The sequence below is a fragment of the Equus przewalskii genome, chromosome 18 (genome assembly GCF_037783145.1).
Source record: "Equus przewalskii isolate Varuska chromosome 18, EquPr2, whole genome shotgun sequence".
In the NCBI taxonomy this organism is placed as follows: Eukaryota; Metazoa; Chordata; class Mammalia; order Perissodactyla; family Equidae; genus Equus; species Equus przewalskii.
In genome coordinates, this window is record NC_091848.1 from 15,076,276 (window position 1) to 15,099,446 (window position 23,171).

Here is a 23,171-nt window from a genome sequence, read left to right on the forward strand (position 1 = left end):
CAACATCTAATCCACTTTTGCTAGATAGAAGGAACTAGAAAGGAGCTAATTAATGGGAGCAGTGTGTGGTAAACTATTGTTAAGCTGTAGTTTAACTCTGCCCAGAAAGCTTTTTCACCTTTCTTCTTCTAGTAACCATCCTAGCCTTTTCCTACATCAGGCTTCACTGTACATGTAAATCCTGGTGGGCCCCATTACTTGGTGTAAGAGTATACTGTGTGTTCTGGGCTTGGTAAAGCAAACTAACTCCATCTCCAGTCACAGAAAGAAGCGTGTGATCCAAGCAAAGTCATTTAAAGTCCTCCGCAGGGTTTCTTTTTCAGAGATAACAAAGTAATTTTCCCAGGGGATGCCAAGTTGAAGGACATATCTGGAGTCGCTGACAGGTATCCTGCCCCAGACATAGAGACTGCCTGAAAATAAAGTTGAGGCAAGCCAAAGAATGAAGAAAAGGAAAGAGAAAAACTTAAGGACCTCAGATAAGCCTCTCAATACACTTATGGTGAGAGTTCAATGCACCTGAACTTCTCAGTTACATAACCGAATAAATTATGTTTTTGCTTTTGGGGAGTTTGCTTATTTTACTTAATTGGACTTGAGTTTCTACTAGTTGCATTTTAAAAAGAGTGGATGATGTTGAAAGGTATTCTGTGTTTTAACTATGGAAATGCAAGACCATTGCAGATATTGAGGAAAAATATTAGGTAATCAAAGTTGTATCAGCCTTCTATTCATTCTCTGATTAGTTCTCTTAGCTTCAGTGGTCTTCCTCTTTTTTTCTACTCAAAATTTTTCCCACAAAATTATTGTAAAATTCAATGGTTCCTTCTCAGTTTGTACTTTTCTTGATTTCATTACAGTGTGTGAGGATATTGATAATTTATTCTTTCAGTATAGTCTAGGGCTAAAAAAGAATGGACTTTGTGCCATACTTTAGCTTGAATCTGGCTGTACCGTGTTTCAGTAGTGTGATATTGAACAATTCACTTAAACACAGGGCTTCAGTTTCCTCATCTATAAAATGCAGTTAGTAAACCTACCTCATAGTTTAATTGTGAGGGTCAAGAAAGATAAACGGGGAGTGATTGAAATAGAGTAAGTATTCAATATGGGTAGCTATGTAGTTAGTATAAAAAGTAAAAAACATTTTCTATCTCTCCAGGATAAACACTGATAAAGTACTTCGGGTGAATGCTTTCATATTTTATTTTTACATTCATGTGTGGGGTTTTAAATTTTTCCTTTTATTAATGAATAATATCTCAAATTATTTGTTTCTTCCTTTGAAATATTTCAGATGTATCCTTTCCTTTCTATTCCAATTGCTAACATGTAAGTTTTGACCTGATCACCTGAATAGATTTCTTAGACTATATCGCTTCCTCTTCTAGTCTATCATATTGTCGAGGAAAATAATCCATAACTAATCTATAAATGAAAATTTGGGAGAGTTTATTCTGAGCTGGAATCTGAGGACCATGGCCCGGGGCCTTTTTTCCCAAAAGAAGAAAGGGCACCAAAGAAGTGAGGTATACAGAGTGGTTATATACCCCCAAACAGGCTGTTTCACATATGATTGAAATGTCCCTCCCACAATAGTCACAAGTGCTTGATGGACACAGCAGGTAGTGGGTCTGCTATCTCAGAGGGTGTAGCAGGAGGCAAGTCTATTGTCTCGAGCTGGGTGGTCACAGGTGAGCTCAGTAATCAGTTCCTAGCCTAAGGAAAGATGCTTAATCCTTAAGGGAATGCCAACGTTGGGAGGGGGAGGGAAGTTGCACCTTTATCTCAAGGGCCTTTGCTCTTGCCATAGGGAATCTCTAAAGCAGATATACAATGCATGCTCAACGGCCTCGGTCAGGCCCTTTTGGAAAGACAAGGTCAGCCCGAATTAGGTTTACACCAAATGGCTACCTCATATACTCCAATATATCCTATTGCTTGCCATTTTTATTTGTCAATATATTCTGCTGTTATATTAACCTTCCTAAAGCATGGATTTCTTTTTCGTAAACAAAAACTTTATTTTCCTACTGCCAACCACACTAAGTCCAAGTTGCTTTGGACTTAGTTGCAAAATCTCCCATAAGATTTCACAACATTAGCTCCTTAACTACAAGCCATTTCTTTATTTTTACTTAGCTCTATTAGGGTATAATTTACATACAATAAATTTCAACCATTTTAAGTGTAGAGTTTGATGAATTTTGGCTACTGTATGTATACTGGTTTAGAACCACCACTATGATCAAGATATAGAATATTTCTACCAGTCTCAAAAGTTCCCTCATGACCCGTTGCAATTGGTTGACCACCCAGTCGTGGCAGTAGGCAACCACCAATCTTCATTCTATCATTACAGTTTTGCCATTTCTAGAATTTCATATCAATGGAATCATGAAGTAATCAGCCTTTTGAGTTGGACTTTTTTCACGTAGCATAATGCTTTTGAGATTTGTTTTTGTAGTGTGTTTTTCAATATTCTGTTCATTTTTCTTGCTGAGATGTATCCAAAGTATGGATGTAACACAATTTGTTGATCCATTTACCAGTTAATGAACATTTGGCGTGATTTCAGTTTGGAAGCATTACAAAAAACTGTTGCTATGAAAATTAGCATCTTTGTGTAGACCTATACATTTATTTCTTGTGGCAAATACTTATGAGTGGAATGGCTGGATCCTCTGGCAAGTGGGTGTTTATTGTAATAAGAAAGACTAAACTATTTTCCACAGTGGATGCACCATTTTGCGTACCACCAGCAATATATGAACATTTCAGCTACCATTTATTCTTGAAATATTTTTTGGCCCTGTTCTGTTGCTCTTCTTCTGGGACTGCTTTATATTATCTATCTATTTTCTTTTGATTTTCTCTGTTCTTTCTATTAGGTGTCGACGAAAATAATCCATAACCAATCTATAAATGAAAATTTGGGAGAGTTTATTCTGAGCTGGAATCTTAGGATTATAACCCGGGAGAGTCTTTCCACAAAGGAAGAGAGCACTCCAAAGAAGTGGGGGTACACAGGGTGATTATAACCCTCAATGAGGGTGCTTTACATATGATTGAAATGTCCCTCCCACAATAGTCACAAGATTGCCCTGTCGGCACAGCACTTGATGGACACAGCAGGTAGTGGGTCTGCTATCTCAGAGGGTGTAGCAGGAGGCAAGTCTATTGTCTCGAGCTGGGTGGTCACAGGTGAGCCCAGCAATCAGTTTCTAGCCTAAGGAAAGATGCTTAATCCTTAAGGGAATGCCAACGTTGGGAGGGGGAGGGAAGTTGCACCTTTATCTCAAGGGCCTTTGCTCTTGCCATAGGGAATCTCTAAAGCAGATATACAATGCATGCTCAACGGCCTCGGTCAGGCCCTTCTGGAAAGACAAGGTCAGGCCGAATTAGGTTTACACCAAATGGCTACCTCATATACTCCAATATATCCTATTACTTGCCATTTTTATTTGTCATGGGTAATATCTATTGTTTTACCTTCAAGTTCCCTGACCCTTTCCTCAGTCCTCTCCATCATTTCACTTTTAAGCTCAGTCAGTCGATTTTTTATTTCATGTATATAGTACTTTTCAGTTCTAGAATGTCCTTTGGTTCTTTCTATCGTTTATGTTTGCTTAAATTTCCTATTTGTTTTATTCATTGCAAGCATATATTATTTTACTTCATTGAGGATTGTTATAATAGCTGTTTTAAAATACTGGTTGGTTCACTCCAACATAGAAATAATTTAGGAGTTGGTTTCAGCAGATTTTCTTTTTTCTTGAAAATACATCTATTTTCCTAAATTTTTGTATGTCAGATAATTTTGGATTATATCTTGAACATTATAAGTAAGTTGTGGAGACCCATAATAGCTCCAACACGAATTCAAATCTGTTTTCTTGAACTGAACTGTTACGGGTCAGTTGCACATATATGTGGTTCAGGGGTCCATCAAACATGTAGACAGACAGAACTTGAGCATCCCCCTTTATGTCTCTTATATTTTCCCTGAGATTTCCCTACTTTCCCAGTTTCCTCTGGATTCAGTCATCTGATTCCCCAAACAAAGGAATCACTGGTTCTCCCACCACACTGACTGCTCCTGGCTCCAGGCTAATAGCTGCAAAAATGAAAACTTAACTCTACACAACAACCCTTCTCTGTGTGTGGATTTCCTACAAGAATCTGCCTGCTTCTGTTTACTATAAAGTGCCTTTATGTAGCTCCTGGTTTTAGTGTTAAGTCCAGAGTTTATAGTTGATATCTTCAGAAAGGTCAGTCTAATAGGATCTTACTCAGCTATTACCAGAAGCCAGTTCTTTATCTTTCTTAAAAAATGCTACTGTTTATCTAAAGCCATTAACGCTTTATCCTTTCTTCCACATATTTAAATCAAATTGATCCTATAAGACTAACTAGAAATTCAGTTCTCAATTGAGCTTTTTCTACCTGCAGCTTTGCTTGCTTCTCTCTGTCTCTTCTCTATGCTTCTTGAAGTGTTAGACAGTTCTTGACATCAAACATTTTAACTTCTTTTTAATTAACATCACAGGACACCTAAACTTCAGACATTTGCCAGTGATCTCCAGCTCAAATAGTTTTCTTCTGAACCCATACTAAATATAAACTTTAACCAACTAACATTTGAAATCCATGTTCTCATATCTGATCTTTTTAAGTTCAAGAGGACTGTGTGTGATAGTGGCAAGTTAACTGAACTTGGGGTCAGAGGACACAGTTTCAAGTTTAAACTGTTATGCCTTGGATCGAGTAACTTTACCCCCTGAGTCTTAGTTTCTCCATCTGTGCAATAGGTATCCTAAAAATCCCTACTTCTGGGGCCAGCCTAGTGGCATAGTGGTTAGGTTCGTGCACTGTGCCTTGGTGGCCTGGAGTTCACAGGTTCAGATCCTGTGTGCAGACCTGCATACTGCTCACCAGGCCACACTGTGGTGGTACCCCACATACAAAAAACAGACAAAGATTGCCACAGGATAGCACAGTGACAATCTTCCTCAAGCAAAAAGATGAGGACTGGCAACAGATGTTAGCTCAGGGGCAGTCTTCCTCACCAAAAACAAAAACAACCAAAAAAACACCTACTTTATAAAGCTGAGATTAACAGAACCCTTCATCCAGTTACACCAACTCAAAAATCAAAATCTTTTAAACTTTCTCTCACATTCCACAGCCAATCATTTTCCAAATCTTTCTTGCATTAATGCACTACTTTTAAATTCTTGTTGTTGTTATTGCTGCTACATAGTTCAGACACCATTATGTCTTTTGTATATTATTGCAATTTCATAACTGGCTTCCCTGCTTTTAGTTTTAGCTCTCCTTCCAAATCCACTCCCCAAGCTGCTACAAACAGACTTTTCTAAAAGGCAAATATGATCACACTGCCTTGCTGAAGGCTCTCCGGTGGCCCTGCCTAAGTGCCAGGTTCCCAAACTTCGTTGTCTAACACACAAGTTCCTTCATTATTATCTGATCTTGCTTACGTACAAACTCATTTCTTGTTACTCCTCCACATGCCTTCCATGCTCCAGCTAAACTGAGCTGCTTGCCTTTAATAACACACTTTGCACTCTAGTGAGCTCATATGTATGTTGCTCCTCTGCTTGGAATGTCCTTCCGTGGAAAGTCTTTTAGTATTGTGCATGAAGGCGTCATGTGGTTTAGGTATGATCTGTCTCAGAGATACTGTACCAGTGGAAAGGGAACATGGCTCTTAGTTCTTCTGATCTTCAATTAGGAGGTAATGGTACAGATTGGCACTCAGAGGACTGGTGAGTGAGAATTCATTTACTGACTAATACAAAGCATTCTTGATTTATTCAAGAACTAAATTTATGGTATATTACAAATGTGACTTTAGGTTTCTATAACTGCTTCTATAAATTTCAAAATTTTAAAGAATTACAAAAAAAGAATTTTAGAACTTAAGACAAAAACATTAGCTAGATACAATGTTTAAAATAGTAAAACTCTGGGAAATGAGCAAATATGGAATCTAAGCCATATGTAAAAAAGTACCATTGGGTCTTAAATGGACAGACTATCTTTGGAAGTATGGTATCATTGCTTTATGAACACATTTGGGGCTAATATATGCCCATTCCAAACCTTCTTTCAACAAAGTGGGGATGCTGTCCTCTAATTATGGCTTTAATGTATTTTAAGTAAGACATACTTTTTTAAAGAATGTCTTTCAAGAAAATCTGAGCAAATTCTTATGCCTTTATGTACAATTATTGGCTGAAGCTGGAGTTAGTCTGTAATCATGTCCCCCAAATTTCTATTAGTGAATCAAATTGACCGCATTCATTCATTTACTCATTTGTTCAAGTACAGGGCACCACAACGAGTCGGCATACTTCTAGGTGCTTGTCAAACAGCAGTAAACAAAACAGGCTAAGGCACTTAGCTTCAGGTGAGGAGAAGCAAATAATAAATAAGTAAATAAATATAATCAAGTTATAATAAGTACTCTGAAGCAAATATAAGGAACAAGAGAGTGAATGGAGAGGAGAATGCTATTTTAGATAGTAGTCAATGAAGACATCTTTTGAAGGTGATATCTGAGTAGAGACCTATACGAATGAAAGAGGAAATCACACAGCCATCAGGAGGAGGAAAGGCTTGGGCAGAGGAAATGGTGGGTGTAAAGGTCCTGGGATGAGAAATTGTTTGTATCCTGTAAACAAGTTGAGAAAAACAAAAGATCCAGAAATAATGATAACAGAAGACAGACTATGCAATTGCATTATAGGAGGTGCACATTAGTTACATTTAAAGTAAGGAAAAATAATTTCTGCCTGAGGGGATCTTTAAGGTAGTAGTTTTGCTAGTTTTCATTAGGTAAGGATGGTGATGTGGATAGTCCAAGCGAACAAATCCTTAGAATTGTCCTTGGAGACCGGTGAGTCCTATCTTTTGGGAGAAATATAAAGATTAGGAACTAGGGAAGTGATGGGAGAGAAAACTGAATAAAGCTGTGTGGGAATGAGAGTGTGTTGAATTCATGTCCTAGGATAAGAAGCTTGTATTTCACATGATAGGAAATAAAAGTTCATTGAGGATTTTCAAAAATGGTTTGACTTGGTATGGGCTAGATTAAAAAAGATTAATTGGGCCATGCTGTACAGACTGTATGGGATGAAGAGGCAGTAATAGCCTAGGGTTGGAGACCAGGCTGACTGTGGCCAAATGGATAGCGTGCATTACCTGACTATGCTGATAATCCTAGAAGTTTCACATCTGTCTTTTCTGTATTAATAACATCTATATCCTTCGTCCAGGTAATAATAAAACACTGCGAGGAAGCTATGTAAGTGGTCCACTCCGCAACTCCACTGATTATTTGGCTGTATCTTTTATTTCTTTCACAGCTGAGATAGGAACTTTCTTCGCCGCTATAAACTCTTTCTCAGTATATTATTTATATTTAACCCATTTTAAGTAAAATACATAAGATTTATGGGGAAAGTTGCAGTAAAATTTCATCTAAGCATAGCATTTTATTAATACTTTTTCTTCTGAAGCCCCTTGGAAAAGAAAAAAAAATGTTATCTCCTGCTGTTGAGTCTTTGGGATTTTCCAAAGGATGAGTAATACTCTTGCCTTTTCTTTACTTTAGAAGAATATGCCTTTTAATTTTCTTTATATATATAATTACTAGAGGAAAAAATATTCCCAGTTAATGACTTTCTGGACTGCATATTACTATATTGAGATGTCTGAAAATACAATATGATATTCACCCTGAAGCCTAAATTCCTTTTTCAATATTTTCATTTTTATTTCCAGGAAAAGAAATTTTACCATCACAACAATTAGGCAGTACCCACAAAAAGCTGATTTCACTACTCTTCCCGTGATTTTTTCCCCCACTTCCACTCAATAGATGGGCTCTTTTGAGCCAATATTTTCAGAAAATGGTAATACTTTACATATGTGTTATACAAGGTCTCCTTCCAAATCTGCAGAGAAGCAGATGTGTTTAGAGAAATTTCACAGGGTTTTAATTTGTATTTGACTTTACAGAGAGCCCCAGTATTCGCTCCAAACAGTATCTGACATGGTAAAAGGCATTAACTTGCGCATGGTTAACATCACAGCCTAGAAGACCACACGATTTGCAATGTAAATTGAATCCGACTTGCTACATTTTATTGATCCTTTATCACCTATTCATGAGTTCAATGTTTTCTATCTCATCATCCGCATTTACTACAATCCCTTACACTACAATTAGTTAATAGAAGATAGATACAGATACAATACCATGGGAAAAAGAGAAGGCAAGGAAGCCCTTAGGAATTATTCTCAAGTCACTGATGACTTCCATGTTGTAGATTCCATGTATGCAACCAAATTTCATGATCAGTCTATGACACTAAGCCCAAATGTCACTATATATACTGGTGTTTGACTTACAAGAGGAAACACATCATATAGATACCAAAAATAGAGTGAACACTGGAAAATCACTTAATCTGTGCCAAGTGCTTTCCATGAATTATTTTGGATACCTTCACAACATCTCTACAAAGTAGGTGCTATTATTATCTCCATTTTGCAGAGGTGGAATTTGAGGTATAGAGAGATTAAGTAATGTGCACCAGGCAATAACAAATTAAGTGCAAATTCAAACTCAGGCAATCTAATTCTGGAGTCCCAGCTCTCAACTGCATACCAACAAAACAGGAAAAAAATAAAAAGCAAAACTTTGTGCTTTTTAATTGCTTGTGGGATCAAATGGGATGGACTGGCTTTACTTCCCTCAGGGGGTTTGATTGGGAAAGTGGAGAAAAATGGGCAAGAGAAGTTTGGCTCATTTGCCTGTACTTTCAGATAGTCATAAATGCTGTTTATGTGACAATTCTATTTTGTTAAAATTCTTGGGCTTTTTGTAAGACTAACTCATACAAATGAGACAAAAGTGCCCAGCTTTTAAAATGTAGCTGTGAAAGAATAACGAAAAAACACAATAGAACCTATTTAAGTTAATCTCATACTATAAATACCAAATATTACAAATGAAAAATGTTCACACGTTACCTTTAGGGTTCTGATATTAACCTCAGCTGATACATTTAGAAAGTGGTGCCACAGCCTTGGGATATGACAGAGTACACAAAGCTTTGCATTCTGTAAATTACAACGGAAAATTTTATCAAATCATCCTTATCTCTTTTTTAAAAGTTTGATTCTGCATTTGTCATAATAATACCCTCTATCAGGTTACCTTCATTGTCTGGTCTCATGGAAGTTGAAAGCATTTAATTAGGTACTTTGATATTGGAATTGGAATTTCTTTTCCTGGGAAATCCCAGAGAATTGGGAAATTCCAGAGAAATTTCACAGGATTTAACATTTAGACAAACTTGGGCAGGGCAGACCTGCCAGAAAGAATTAGATACATGTTTTAGTTGAATGAAATTTCACTTTCCTGGAAGCAATATCCTAATCTACTATTTGTCAACATATCACCTAGGTTACTTTTAAAAAAGGAAAAATGACAAGATAGACTGAATTCTATAACTGTCATGAAAATGTGGTACTGAATTCCTTCTAAAGAGAAGGAACGATATGTCATATTTAAGATTGTTTTTGAAAATCAGATCACATGCTGAAAGCTTAGGTTTTTTATTTACGATAATGAATGAAGTGATACTTTCAGGGCAACTGCATTCTAAGTGTTGGTTATTTTAAAGTTTCTTTCTTTTACCTGGATTTTACAGGTTAAAATATACCTGCGATTGACAAATATGAAGCACGCTCTTAAACAATAATAGAAAACACTTTTCCAGACCAAGTGTCATAGATTTCTCCTATCGATTTCTTCTACTAGTGGATTTTCTTTTTTATTTTGATTACATCACGTTGCAATCAATTAATGTAAGGGTTCAGTTGGCAGGGCCCTGGCCCCCTACTCACTTGTATTTAACATTCACATAGACAAGCTGGTAGGAGGTGGGTAGGTGTAAACACTGTGGTCTAGTTTGTCACAGCCGTCACAAAAGCCGACACTGATTAGCCATGATGAGTTTTTAAAAATCACCTATCCAGCGGCAGAAGATGTGGGCGCAGCCAGCGAGAAGAGGCCAAGGGCAGTGGCGCTGCATTGACACTACTCCCACAAAACGGGCTACAAGCGACGCTTCAATTCAGAGATTACTCTGCCTCTAGCTGCTGGAAACAGAAAATAGGGGGGAATCTGATGGCGAGAGATCTCCCAAGGGAAAAAAACTGAAGAGGCACAGTAAAAGGCTGTTGCCTCCAACTCCTTACTCTCAGTTACCAAGACGAAAACGCCTGGAAAGGGAGCACAGGGACGCCGGGAATAGAGAAACTCATTACGTCCGAGGCCTCACGGCTCCGCGGCCGTGCCTTTTCACTCACACGCTCCTCCAAGTGGTTTGGTGAACGTCACACGTGACGCCCGGAGCCCTTAACCCCTCCTGCCGCCGCGGGCGCTGTGGGCGCCGTGGGCGCCGTGGGCGCCGCGGGCGCTGCGGGCGGAGGATGTTCGGTCGCCGTGGGGGGAGGGAGGGAGGAGGGCGGAACTTGTAAAGGGAGGGACGGGACCACCACCAGCATCACGTCTGACACTGCTGGACCCGCGCCCCCGAAGCCCAACCCTACCGCCATCTCCGTTCCAGCCCCGGGGAGGGGGCTTGCAGAGGAGGGATGCTGGGCAATATACCCGGCGAGGAGGGGGTGGCAGGGGAGGGAATCGTGGCTCTGAGCGGGCAGGACAGGGTCTGGAGGATGAGTCTAGCTTGATTCGGACTCCCGCACCCGGCCACGCTACGGAGAGAGGGGATAGAGGGAGAGGAGGTTGTGCTGTGTGTGCGCGCGTGTGTGTGCGCGTGTCTACAGGTAGCAGCGGCGGCGGCGGGGACCGGAGCAGGGGACGCATCTGCAGCCACCTCCCCTCCTGTGATATTTCGGAGGCGATTGCTCACTTGGCTGACGGATCTGTACCCTCAGGAGATCTTCTCATCCTCTCCATTTCCACGCATCTTAGGCGTCTTCCAGTTTCAAGTGTGTGTTTTGGGTATTTTATTTTATTTTTAAATTTTTTTTTCTTCTCCCTCTAAATCTTCTCGGGAATTCTGCATATTGAAGCAGGTGGCTCCTGGTACGAAATCTTTGGATACATTTGGCTTGCCAAGTTTTTCTCTTCCCCATCCCCTCCCGCTTTCAGAGGCGTCTGTGGTGCTTTTCTTTTCGGATTTATATGCAGAAAACGTATATATGTTTATATACTGACCGCGTAATATATAAATACATATACGCGTGCCCAAGCGCTTGGTTTTCTTCTCTCTTCCCGACAAAGCGGAATGTTTTGGAGCCGATGGATAACGAGAACAGTATTAACAGTCTTTTGAGCCTGTTTTTTAAAAAGGGGAGGGAGCGTGAAGAATTGTTTAACATTCGGCCATCGTTTGGCTGCACACTAAACATCACGAAGTATTTATGGTTGCAGCTCAGGTGCAAACGGGGCTTAGCAAGAAAGGTAAGGGAGCTTCCTGCGTCCGCCGAGCTCCGGCGTTGATCGTAATCCCGGGGATCGCCGAGAACTTCCTGCTCCCTGCCTCTCCCTCTCCTTCCCCACCTTCCAGCAACCCTGCCCTGCTCTCTCCTCCGTACCCTTAACCCTTTTCCAGTGCCGATGGGGTGTGTGTTGGGGGTGGGGGGAGTGGAGGTGCAATCGTGTTAGTTTAAATGCTTCCCTTTTTCACGCCCAGCCGGGTAACTGTTTCCCAGTCCCCTTTTAGCTGTTTTAGGAAATACATTTTGTCTTTTTGAAAAATAATGCTACCTAGACAGCTGTTTGAAACAGCTCTTGGTCAAGCCCTCACATCTATCCTCTGACGAAAATAAAAGCAATAAAAAATAATGAACTTTAATGAACTGGTGGTTTCTTCAGCACTGGGGTTCATGGAACCTCCCCAACGCTTGTTTTCATTTAAAAACAATCCGGGACCTCAGTGGAGGAAATTCAGCTTCCGTTTCTGCATAAAGCCAATTCCTTTTACTTGGAGGGTCATTTACCAGAGTTGCACGAAACAGAGCTGAGTCTAGTGTAGGAGAAAACTACACGACTCTTAATTCCTTTTTAAATCCACCCTTTACAACAGGACCAGTCCCTGTTTAACTCTCCATTCAGGGGAGGCGTTTTCAGACTCGACCTTTTTGGGGAGAGGTGGGAACTTGCCTTTATTTTCTCTTCTCGCTCTCCAACCTCCTTCCTCCTCCGCTCACCATCTCTCGCCCAGGCAGTTTGTAAATTGCCCGTTTGCCCACCCCTCCTGGTGGGTGTTCCTTGCTCTTCTCCACTCCTGCCCCCTCCGTCCTCTCTTCATTGGCGCTTTCAGAGCAGATGCGTCTTCTCTTTCCTTGGGCTCCCTCTCCCGCCTCCCCCCGCCCCGCCCCGCCCCCCGCGCTCCCCACCTGCCCCGCTCTCCTCGCTCCTCCTCCCCGCCTCCCCGCGGCGCCTTGACCCTTCAATCCCGAGTCCCGGCCTGCGGGCGGGGGGCGTCGTGTCCGCGCGCCGACTCCCGGGCGGCCGGCGCCGAGCGCGCGGAACCGGCGTGAGCAGAGCACGTAAGAAAGGCGAGCCGGAGTCGGGAATCGGAGGCCGGGAGAGCCCGTCCGAGCCGGAGAGACCCGGAGAAAAGGGAGAAAGCGAGTGTGAGGCGCGCTCGCCGCCCGAGCTCGGGCGGACGCGTGCAGTCTCCTCCATCGCCTTAGAGCGGCGCCCCAGTCACTGCAGCTTTCCAACCTAGAGCTGTGCCCAGGGATCACAGAGACCAAGAGCCGAGAAAGCGGCACAGAGGTACCAAAAAATAAGGAAAGGATTACGAGAGAGCGGGGAGGGTTTCCTGGCGAAATACGGAGGCTGAGCAGATGGAGGAGCAATGCTGCCTCCAGAAGAAAACCCTTGCCTGACGCCGGGCGGAGCGCAGAGGAGCTGCCTTCAGCCTCCTGCTCTCCCCAGGCCCTCAGGCTGGTTCAGGGGGGTGGCTCTGGCTCTTAGTTTGACAGGGATAAGAAAGTTGCTCTTCCCCACAACATTTCCTGCAAAGTGGTTTTCAGATCTGCGTGGCTCCAGTCAAGATGTCACTCCTTAGATCCCCCGCGATGAGCAGCTAATAGATTATGCATTATTGGGCATTAAACTCCCCTGGGAAGAGAAGGGAGTCCAAACATTTAAAACGGTCTCCACTGGCTCCTGACCGTCCAGCACAATGCTTTGTGAGTAGAAATGAAAAACCACCTGCAGTGAATTTAAAATGCTTTAGGTTGAAATTTTGAATTAGGAAGAATTTATTCCAGAGGAGGTCGTTAGTGTGTTAGAGAGATGAGGCAAACTGTCTAATATTTGATTCATTTGTGATTATTCTAAATCATGAGCAGTTGGCTTCCACAAAGGTATTATACCATTTCTTTTTTCATTGCCAGGCCCAGAGTGATACATGTAGAACTTAGGAAACATGAATTTAGATGGCTAACCCTGTGTCTATTACTCTGCATTTTTATTGATACTTAATATACTCATTTTTCTTCTTTTCATACTGAAACTACAGCAGGCTATTTTTGCTTAAATAGTCATGCTGTACATGAAAATTACAAGATTGCAATGTATTTCTCAAAAATTAATTATAAATAGGATCATAGATATAAAAATACCACTAAGAAAAGATGTGGGTACATGCGTTTGAGTGTAAAACCTATAAAATATCTCGGCATTTCAATCAGCTCTTGCAACCTAGCAGAACACCAGCTTGTTGAAACGAGCTCAGAAGCAAGGACCATGCACATATTTAAAAATTAAATCTTAAATACAAAAACGTTAAGTTTACTGTGCCCTTGGCAGAGAGTGAATGTGAGTTTACCTCCACTGCTGAGGGATTGACAGAGAAAGTGGAAGTTAATTGTCACTCAGGCCTTCTGATTACATGGTTTGATTAAAATAAGTAAGTGTTTCTGTAAGCTTGGCTATTCTACAGTTAGTCTTTCCAATCCTCTTAACATAAGCAGAAATTGAGGGAGTCAGTCTTTCAGCGGACTGTGCTGGAGTTCCTGCAGTGTGGGCTTGAGAAAAGCCCTCTCTAGCTCCCCTCCTTTCTGTAGTCTCGCTCCTTCCACCCCCAAAGTACTTTCTGTCAATCTTACATTTATTCCCTCAGTGGGATTTCATTTTGTGAAATTTTCCTTTTACATTTAGGTATAACGTATTTTCAAATATCAGTGCCTGAATTCTTTTGAAGTTGATGGTGGAGTGTCCACTCACAGAAGGTGGGCTGAGAACTGCGTTAGCGGCAGCTAGAGTGAAGGCTTGACGACTCTTTGCATGGCTGGATGACTTCTCTGACTTTCTGTGGTCTCTTCCAACCCTGAGCTCCTCATATTTTATTCCCACTTGTATTATGTCCACATGGTCATCCAGTGGCAGGAGCTACCTCTTCCTTCAAAGTTCCTTAAATTTATTATTTAAGATTTTTTACAGGACAGTTAAATAGCTGAACCTAGAGAATACAGATATAAATCTAAGCTCTCTGAGTATTTTCTTTTAAAGTTTCCACATAAATTTTAATGTTATTAACAACTTTTTGTGGGACAATATTAATGCAGTTAGGTATGATTGATAAATACCTCTCTGGGTTTCCATGTGTTGAAACAAATAGATATTAACATTTTTTAGCAAAGCAGAGTAATAGTTTATTTCTAGAATTCCTTTTTTAAATTTTTACTCAGAGGAATTATTTAATGAATTACTTAACAAATACTAATTTGCATTTGTTTCGTTTTTTTTAAAGGTATGCAATCTTCCTCTTTTTTTTCTCCCCAAAGCCCCAGTACATAGTTGTATATCCTGGTTGTGTATCCTTCTAGTTCTTCTATGAAGGATGCCGCCACAGCATGGCTTGATGAGTGGTGTGTAGGTCTGCACCCAGGATCCGAACCAGCAAACCACGGGCCACCAAAGTGGAGCATGCGAACTTAACCACTATGCCACTGGACCAGCTCCTAATTTGTAGTTTTTATAAGCAAAGCACAATTGGAATTAACAGTAAGATTTGAGACCACAACAGTTCAACAATACACTTTTGCCACATTTTAAAATATTTCAAAGTGAAGTTTGATGGCTGTTTCCAACTTATTAGATTGTCAATAGGATGATATGATTCCTATTATATTTTAAATATTTGTAAATGGAATCACTCAAGTCCAGTTCACCAAACTTATTTTTTTTCTAAACAGCAAAGTTCTGGTCTGTGGATCTCTTATTAACAAAGGCCAAATAGTTTCTTATAGTTTGTATGCTAATGTCCAGAATACTGACGCATTCAACTCTTCACAATTTACTCGTCTACTTTCTTTTTTAGATTAAAACACTTTCCGCCTGGAACTCCTCCCCAGTTTATTCTTTATCCCATTCAAAGGGCTCTTACTATTTTCCCCAATACTACATGCCATTTTAGGCTTCTTTGCTTTGCTTATGCGAGTATTTCTTCATGGACTGCTTTCCACCCTCCCCCACTCCCTCCAAACTTCTTGCCCCAATTGTGGGACATTTTGTTTCCTTACAGTGGTCTTTCCTCCCCCACCCTGCTTCCTTCCTGTACCCTTACTCTGAGCTCCCACAACGTGTTATTCAGACCAGGAGTAGCCCACCTTTCACACTTCCCGGTGGTTGACTCCCTCACTGCATAGTAAGTTTCCAGAAGTCCAAAACCCTACTTGATTCATCATTTCATTCAGAATGCTTAACCCCATGTCTGAACCTTAAGTAGGCCATAAATGAATAATAAATCTATTATTTAGAAGTACATTTGGGTATGAGGCAACAGAAAACTTGGCTAACAGTGGATTAAGCAAATAAGGGTTTGTGTATCTCACAGAATAAAAACTCTGGAGAAGACAGTGCTTAAACCTTTAATCAAGGAATCAGATGTCTATCATCTTGGTACTTTTCTTTGCATTGTCATAGATCGCTGTTGTGCCTCCAGCATCATGTCTGCTTCCTAGGTGCAAAGAAAGATGAAAAAGAGTTATCTAGGTCAGGATTTCTCAACTTTGGCACTTTTGTCATTTTGGGCCAGATAAGTCTTTATCTTTGTTGTAGGGTGTGTCCTATGCATTGTAGAATGTTCAGTAGCATCCCTGGCCTCTAGCAACTAAATACCAGTAGCACAGCCCACCCACCCATCCAGTTATGACAACCAGGAGTATTCCAGACATTACCAGATGTCAATTAGAGGTAAAATCATCCTGAGTTGAAACAATTGCTCTAGAGTCAGAAGAAAGGAAATTACCTTTTTCTGCACAGTGTAGTAGTGGTGGGGATCTGTTTGGTTCTTGCTTCATAAATGTTAGAGGATTCTTTATGAGATTGTTAAAAAGAAAAAAGAAGAAGAAGAAGGAGAATAAGGGGCAAACAACCCTCCCCCTTGAGCGTTTTTTCTTTCTTTGTGACGTGGACATTCTCCCTGTAGATTTCCATTCTCACATCCCTGCCAGTACTGTGTCAGATGGCCTCCTCTACGCGTATGAGAGGTTGGGAAATACATTCTTAGTGTGGCGTACCACTACCTCGGATAAAATCAGAATGTGAAAATAAAGAAGAAGAGGAAATGGATTTGTGGTTGGAAATTAGAAGTGTTTTCCACTGTGACAGAATAAATGAATATGTAAAATTCACCTAAATACTTTAGAAAGGAGAAAATGTAAAGAAAAAATAAACAGCTATAAAAGAGGGTTGATACAATTTTTTCACCTAAATATTGAGGAAATAACTGTGATAATTCCACTGGATGGGATTTTACATGGAGAGTAGCTGGGCAGACTGGAGGATCTTGCTCTTCTTAACATTTTTTTTTTTTTTGTCAGACAGCATCTCCTCCAGTATGTTGAATAAAGCAATAAAGTTTCCTGTTCATACTTACAAATTAGATAGTGGTCAATCATAAGAAATGTTGTCAAAGGAGATAAAAATGCAGAGTTGTTGTTTTAAAACTCCTTTCTAATGCTTGTGTTGAGAAAGATAGTACATGCTAGTGATGACGTTAAGTAAAATAATGGTTTCTTGCACAGATGTGTTAATATGGGCTATAGCAACTTTAAATTAGGTTGCTCAATTATTTTCCTCAGTGTGGTAAAAAAATACTACTCGATATCATTATAGGGAAGAAGTCTACTTTACAAAGATATATTAACATTGCTGTGATGATGAGGGACCTTGTTTGATTGATTACAATGTTTCTTTTTTCATCTTACCCTTGTCTTTCATTCTATGAGTTTGTTGAATGCTGGTTTTTGCTCAGTTCTGTGTAGAAAGTAGAAATATAAAATATAGTGTCTATTGAGAGATTTTTGACTGCAAGTAACAGAATACCCAATTAAAGGCCTAAAGAGTAAAGACTTTCATTATCTTGCAGACCAAGGATTCTGGAGGTTTGCTGGTCCAGGGTTAGCTAACTCAGCAGTTCAAGGAGGTGAGGGCTCTGGGATAGCTTTGCAATAATTCTCCTCTCTCCCTCTCTTGGAAAGAAGATAAACAATATGGCTACCACAGAGGCAAACATTGCCTCTTCAAACAGTCCTACTCAAAGCAAAAAGAAGAGGGAAGTCTTCTCACCAAAATGAGCAGAAAAGTTTTCCAGAAGCTATCAGCAGACTTCCCTTTTTGCCTGATTGACAAACACGATGGCACATCCCGCTCCTGAACTAATCACTAGCAGAGATGCATTACATGATTGGTTTTGATCCATCATGGTGCTTCTCCTGGGGCTGGAGGAGATGTCTGTGGACATGGCAATGTCACACTTAAACAAAATCGGAGTTCTTGTTAACTGGGAGGAACAAGGCAATAGCTGTAACCTAAGGTACCTAATAGGGTGTACATAAAAATCGTGCCCTGTCCTTCTCAAATTTCTTATATTAATGGAATGCCTATATTAGAATTAAATGCATACACACACACACAGAGGAATGAAATGGGCTTTGACTCAGGGGACATAGACTGTATACATATCAGGCTGAATGCTTCTGATGTAGAGTGATTGCTTTTATGATGTTTCAGAGATTTTTTTTAATACTACCTGCAGAATCAGAAAAGGTAGAAATGGGCCCTGGAAGGAATTACCGTCACTAAAATATGCTACATTACATGTCTAAATCCAAAACCCTACCTTTTAAACTTATACCTACATCATATAACATAATCATAGTTAAACCAGAGCATGTCCTTCTTACTAAATAGATAATCTGTGTTTGTCACATGATCTTACAGTCATAATTTAGGAATAATGAGAGAAATGACTGAACCCTTTTGCCAATTACTCTCTTCCAGGAGGACTTGTTATCATTTATGCCCAAATTAAAATTGCCACTCTGCTTTTCATAACTGTTTACTTGGAGGAGTTAGGGGAGGGGTCTAATTTTCAGCTCACATGCCAGTGAGCATCTCTCTCATTGGACATTACGTGTCTTTTTTTAAAAACAAGGAAAGCTTTATTTTCATTCTTTTGTCTGACTTCACAGAAGTACAGAGTCAATTTTGTGTTCAATTGAAAAAGGAGTCCTTAACCATCTCCTTTTACCCTGCTTCGTTATTTGAATCCATTTTTTAACTTAAACTTTGCTTCAAGATTTTATTGTACTTGGGCTTTTTATCATAAGCTGCTTCACATTATTTTTGGAAGGGGAAGAATGTGTATGTACATGTATATATGCATGTACAGCCAAATGAATGCTGTCATATATCACTCAATAAATGTCTTTTTCCTGAATGAATATATGTTAGAAATTAGGCAGTATTGTGTGCAATAAACAGCTGAATTATGCTCCCATCAACATGTGCAGTAGGATTTCAGGGAAAGGAGCTAACAGTGGTGCTTGAGTCATTTTGATGGAGATACACATTTTAGTTTGCAGACAGATGGAAACTAAGTCAGGGAAGGTGGAGAAATTATAAATAAGCTGAACTCATTATACGTATTTTGCTATATGATGGGGTAACAGTTGTTTTTCAACCTTTTTTCTTCTCTAGCTTTAGAATGCCAATAACCTCATTCCTATTCAATAACTTTGTCCCCAATATAAAGGGACAAATAAGCTTTAACACCAAAGTCAAGGACATAAAAGAACCATGAGCTAGAAAGAATAGATTTGATATCTCTCTTTGTTTCAAAGCAAATTTTGTGATGGACATTGGCTATCCTCTCGGTTTGCATTTAGCCTTTTATTTTATTTTTTAATTTATTTTATTGAGGTCACATTGGTTTATAACATTATGTAAATTTCAGATGTACATCATTACAGACTTCTTTAGAGACTGCATCATGTTCACCATCAGAAGTCTAGTTTCCATCCGTCACCATAAGCATTTTAGAATGCATCTTTCCATCGCCAGTGCTCTATTTTCAGGCTCCACGCCTGAAGCTGTTTGCACCACAGCAACTACCTCTGATCTGGGCTCCTTGCCTCCAGGGGAACTGATTTTGAATCAAACTTAAAATGATAATTAGTAACTCCATCTGTGTTTGGGGTCAGAAACAGATGCTTCTCCTTTTCTTTTAATAGAAGGTATATTTGAACATGGAAGCATAGTGAAATTGGGTTTAAATAGATCCACATTTTAATGGGCACTCTTGTCTCAAGTGAAAACCACCAGGGGAGTATGTTTTCTGAGCATCTATCTGACCTTCTCTCCTCTGGACCTCGACAATATCTTGTACATCAACAAATCCACTGTGAAATAATTATGGTTCACAGCATTGACTCTAGGTATGGCAAGTTCCTGAAGCCTCTCTCAGGGAATAAAATGTTTAATTATATTTAATACACCATAGTTCATCAAAACTAAGGAACCACTGATTATAGGATGCATACACTTTAGAAAGAAGAAACACCCCAGATAACTCATTATATAATGCTTCCCTGTCATTTAGAATTTTTATTTTATACTTTCATAAAAAGCAACTTTGATTTAGGTGTCGATTTTTATAATACAGCCATGTATCACTCTTGTACATGTATAAAAAGTATAATGTTAATGAATACAGTGGTTTAAGAATTCAGAAAACTTTTTCCTGTTCAGATTCTCACTCTTCTGAATCATGTTCTTTGGCTTAAAGCCATCCATAGCCATGGTTTTCTGGACAGTAGTCTGTGTGTGTTGATGATGCGCCATTTCTTAACAGTGTGCCATGATTGACTTCAGGATTTCAGTCCAGGCAGCTGATACCTTCTGAAAGGTTTGATACTGGTGTTTTGTTGATCTTACTAGAATGTGACAGTGGAAGATTTTCAGAAAACAACCAAATCTCATGTTCCTTCCTTAAATTGTCATGAAATGTTGGAAGTGGTGTATCTCTGGCCATGACAAGTAGAATACAACCAATTTTCACACACAAGGGCAATGACAGCTGTGCCTTCACTGTTGATTGGCTGTAAGGAATTATAAAATGTACCCTGGTTTCAGAGATGTTAAAGGTGAAAAAAAAAGTATGTCAGAGTTCATGAAATACAGCAACTTTAATGTTACTACATGTCCTTATTTTTTAAACAAGCCAACGCAATAATGATTATTAATTAACCAACTATTTAATTAATCTCTAAGCATTTGGCTAAGAGAGATTACTACATAATTCTTGACAGTATGATTAGAATCTAATTCTATCCCTTTTTATTTTCTACTCACCCTACCAGTTTGCAGTTTATAAAATGTAGCTAGTTTTCCAAATGGATAATGGTAGGATGATAAAAGCACAAGACTAGGAATCAAGAGACCTATGTTTGTAGAGCAGACTCTTCTAATAATTATCTGTGTCACTTTCTGTAATTCACTTCATCTCTGTGGGCCTCCGTTTCCAGGTTTAAAATGTATAATTGGACTAATTGAAATTAAATGTGTCCTTTGGCTCTCAGAACTGTTTTGGGTCAAGATAACCAGTAATAAAGGATGTTCACAATAATATATATTTAAGCTGGTATTATATAAATATGTAATAATAGGTGTTACAATAGGTGTTACTTTAAACTGGTAAGCTTAAGATATATAATATATATTGTATAGCCTTAAGATTTATTGCATATTGTATAGCTTTAAGATTTTACAGTTTTGGAGGTTTACACATACATATGTGTTATTTAAAACAACTGTAAGCAATGCAGAAGGTTCAACAGAAGAGTTAGGATTTAGGACCCTTCTCCTCAAACATGCTGGATGAGAAAGATTACTGAATAAATTAAAGCCAAATAAAGGATGCAAAGGTGGGAAGAGGCAAGGAGACAATGCCTTTTCCATCAAGAACAAAGGAAACTTCCACGAGGAATTAACTATCACTATATATAAATGTTCTGCTTAAAAAGAGTCATCAGTGAAATGCAAGGGAAAATTGGCAGGTAAAAATGAAGTTTCCTTTTTTCCTTTTATCATTACTCAACCACATATCTCTGATTTAAAAAAAAATATGGATAAAAGGAAGAGGAGTCTTGGGTTAGATCAGTCAGATGCTACTATTTATGGATATATCTTGACAATTCTTACTGTGCAATTCCACAGACAACAGTGTTTCTTCTCTGTATTGTATTTGAAAATTGCCACGGCTCTTAAGTGGTCAGAAAGCTGGGTACTTACTTTCTGATGAATAACAAGCTCTCTGGAGGTGTGCCACTCTCCTTTCTCTCATTGTAGCTGCAGTTACTACAAAGAAAACAGTGTTGCCTCTCATCTACCTATTTTGCCATAAAAGTGAATTGGTTTATAGAGCATGAAGACAACCCTCCCTTTTTTTTTTTTCGACTAGATATTTTTGAAGCTCTCTTTCAATATAATTAAAGAAGGGAAATGCGTGCAGTGGAGATATAATATTGCTGCAAGTAAGTAGATTTTTATTGAAAAATTAATTAAATTATTTTAATCCTCTACTTAAGTCACCTTGCCAATAGGAAAAATATTCAAGATACTAGTATTTAAGATAGACAATACTATTTAATGGCTTAAAATCTTAGACCATTAAATAGGGTGTTGAGGTTATATTCACATTGCAATCACTTTTTTATGACTTAAGGGGGAAATCACAGCTAAGGTATAATTCAGTTTTTTAATTTTCAATAAATATACAGTAGTATTTCCAGCTGAGATGCCGAAAGGGCCATAGTGATGTTTTAGACAATCACAGGCCAACCTGTTCAGTTAGCAGGTGACAAAACTGAGGCCAAGATAAGAAATGACTTGCTTGGTTGATACGCTGATAGATCTTGGACTCAAACATCCCAGTCTTCATGTAATGATTTCATGCGTCAATTTTACATAGAAGACAGTAATACATATATCAGCACCACATATGATATATATCTGTGATTATAGAATTATTAGTTTAGAAGTACAGGCAATAATTGCCAGAAATTATATAGAAGGGAGTTTTATTTTTAGGAAGGGTTAGTGAAGAAAGTGTTACTTGAGGGAGTTTGAGATATGGATAAATGGAGAAGAGGGGGCGAAGCGTTGCTTGAACAAAAACAGTAAAAATTAGGAAGCGGACAGGTAGTGGAGGGAATTGGTCTTTCTAGAGTTTTTCAAAAGTGAAAAAAAATAAAACAATTCACATTGAGAAATACTATTATGGGAAAGAAAGGAGCTTATTGAAAAGATCCATCTCATTCTGTGTTCGGTAGTTTGGCTTAGGACCGCTGCAGATCAGAAATATAAGTTATATATCTATCCTGAGATAAACAGGTCCTCAGAAAAACTGGTTTATATTACTCATATCAGAAGAAATTCATTTCCACCAGGAAACAAATTAAATTATTTAAAATGGAAAATATAATTTTGTAAGCATTTGTCTATTCATAACTGGTTGATACCAAATCAATCTGAGATCTTTTGATTGTCATCAAACCAAAGATTCTTCTTTCTTTTGTTTTTTTTGAGGAAGATTAGTCCTGAGCTAACATCTGCTGCCAATCCTCCTCTTTTTTTTTTTTTTTTTTTTGCTGAGGAAGACTGGCCCTGAGCTAACATCCGTGCCCATCTTCCTCTACTTTATATGTGGGACGCCTACCACAGCATGGCTTGCCAAGCGGTGCCATGTCTGCACCCGGGATCCGAACTGGCGAACTTTGGGCTGCCAAAGCGGAACATGTGA

General features: G+C 39.2%; 1 protein-coding gene across 8 annotated transcripts in view; it reads left to right on the forward strand.

Annotated features, from left to right (window-relative positions):
- Positions 1–10,731: 10,731 nt before the first annotated feature.
- Positions 10,732–23,171, forward strand: part of NLGN1 (neuroligin 1) — an 829,283-nt gene continuing 816,843 nt past the window's right edge. Inside the window, exon 1 of one of the 8 annotated variants that reach the window (XM_070582358.1) lies at positions 10,732–11,527. The gene's annotated coding sequence lies outside the window, so the exon portion shown is untranslated. Of the gene's footprint in view, positions 11,528–12,244; positions 12,851–23,171 lie in introns of those variants that run through there. The other 7 variants (XM_070582369.1, XM_070582365.1, XM_070582363.1 and 4 more) reach the window with 7 other exon arrangements.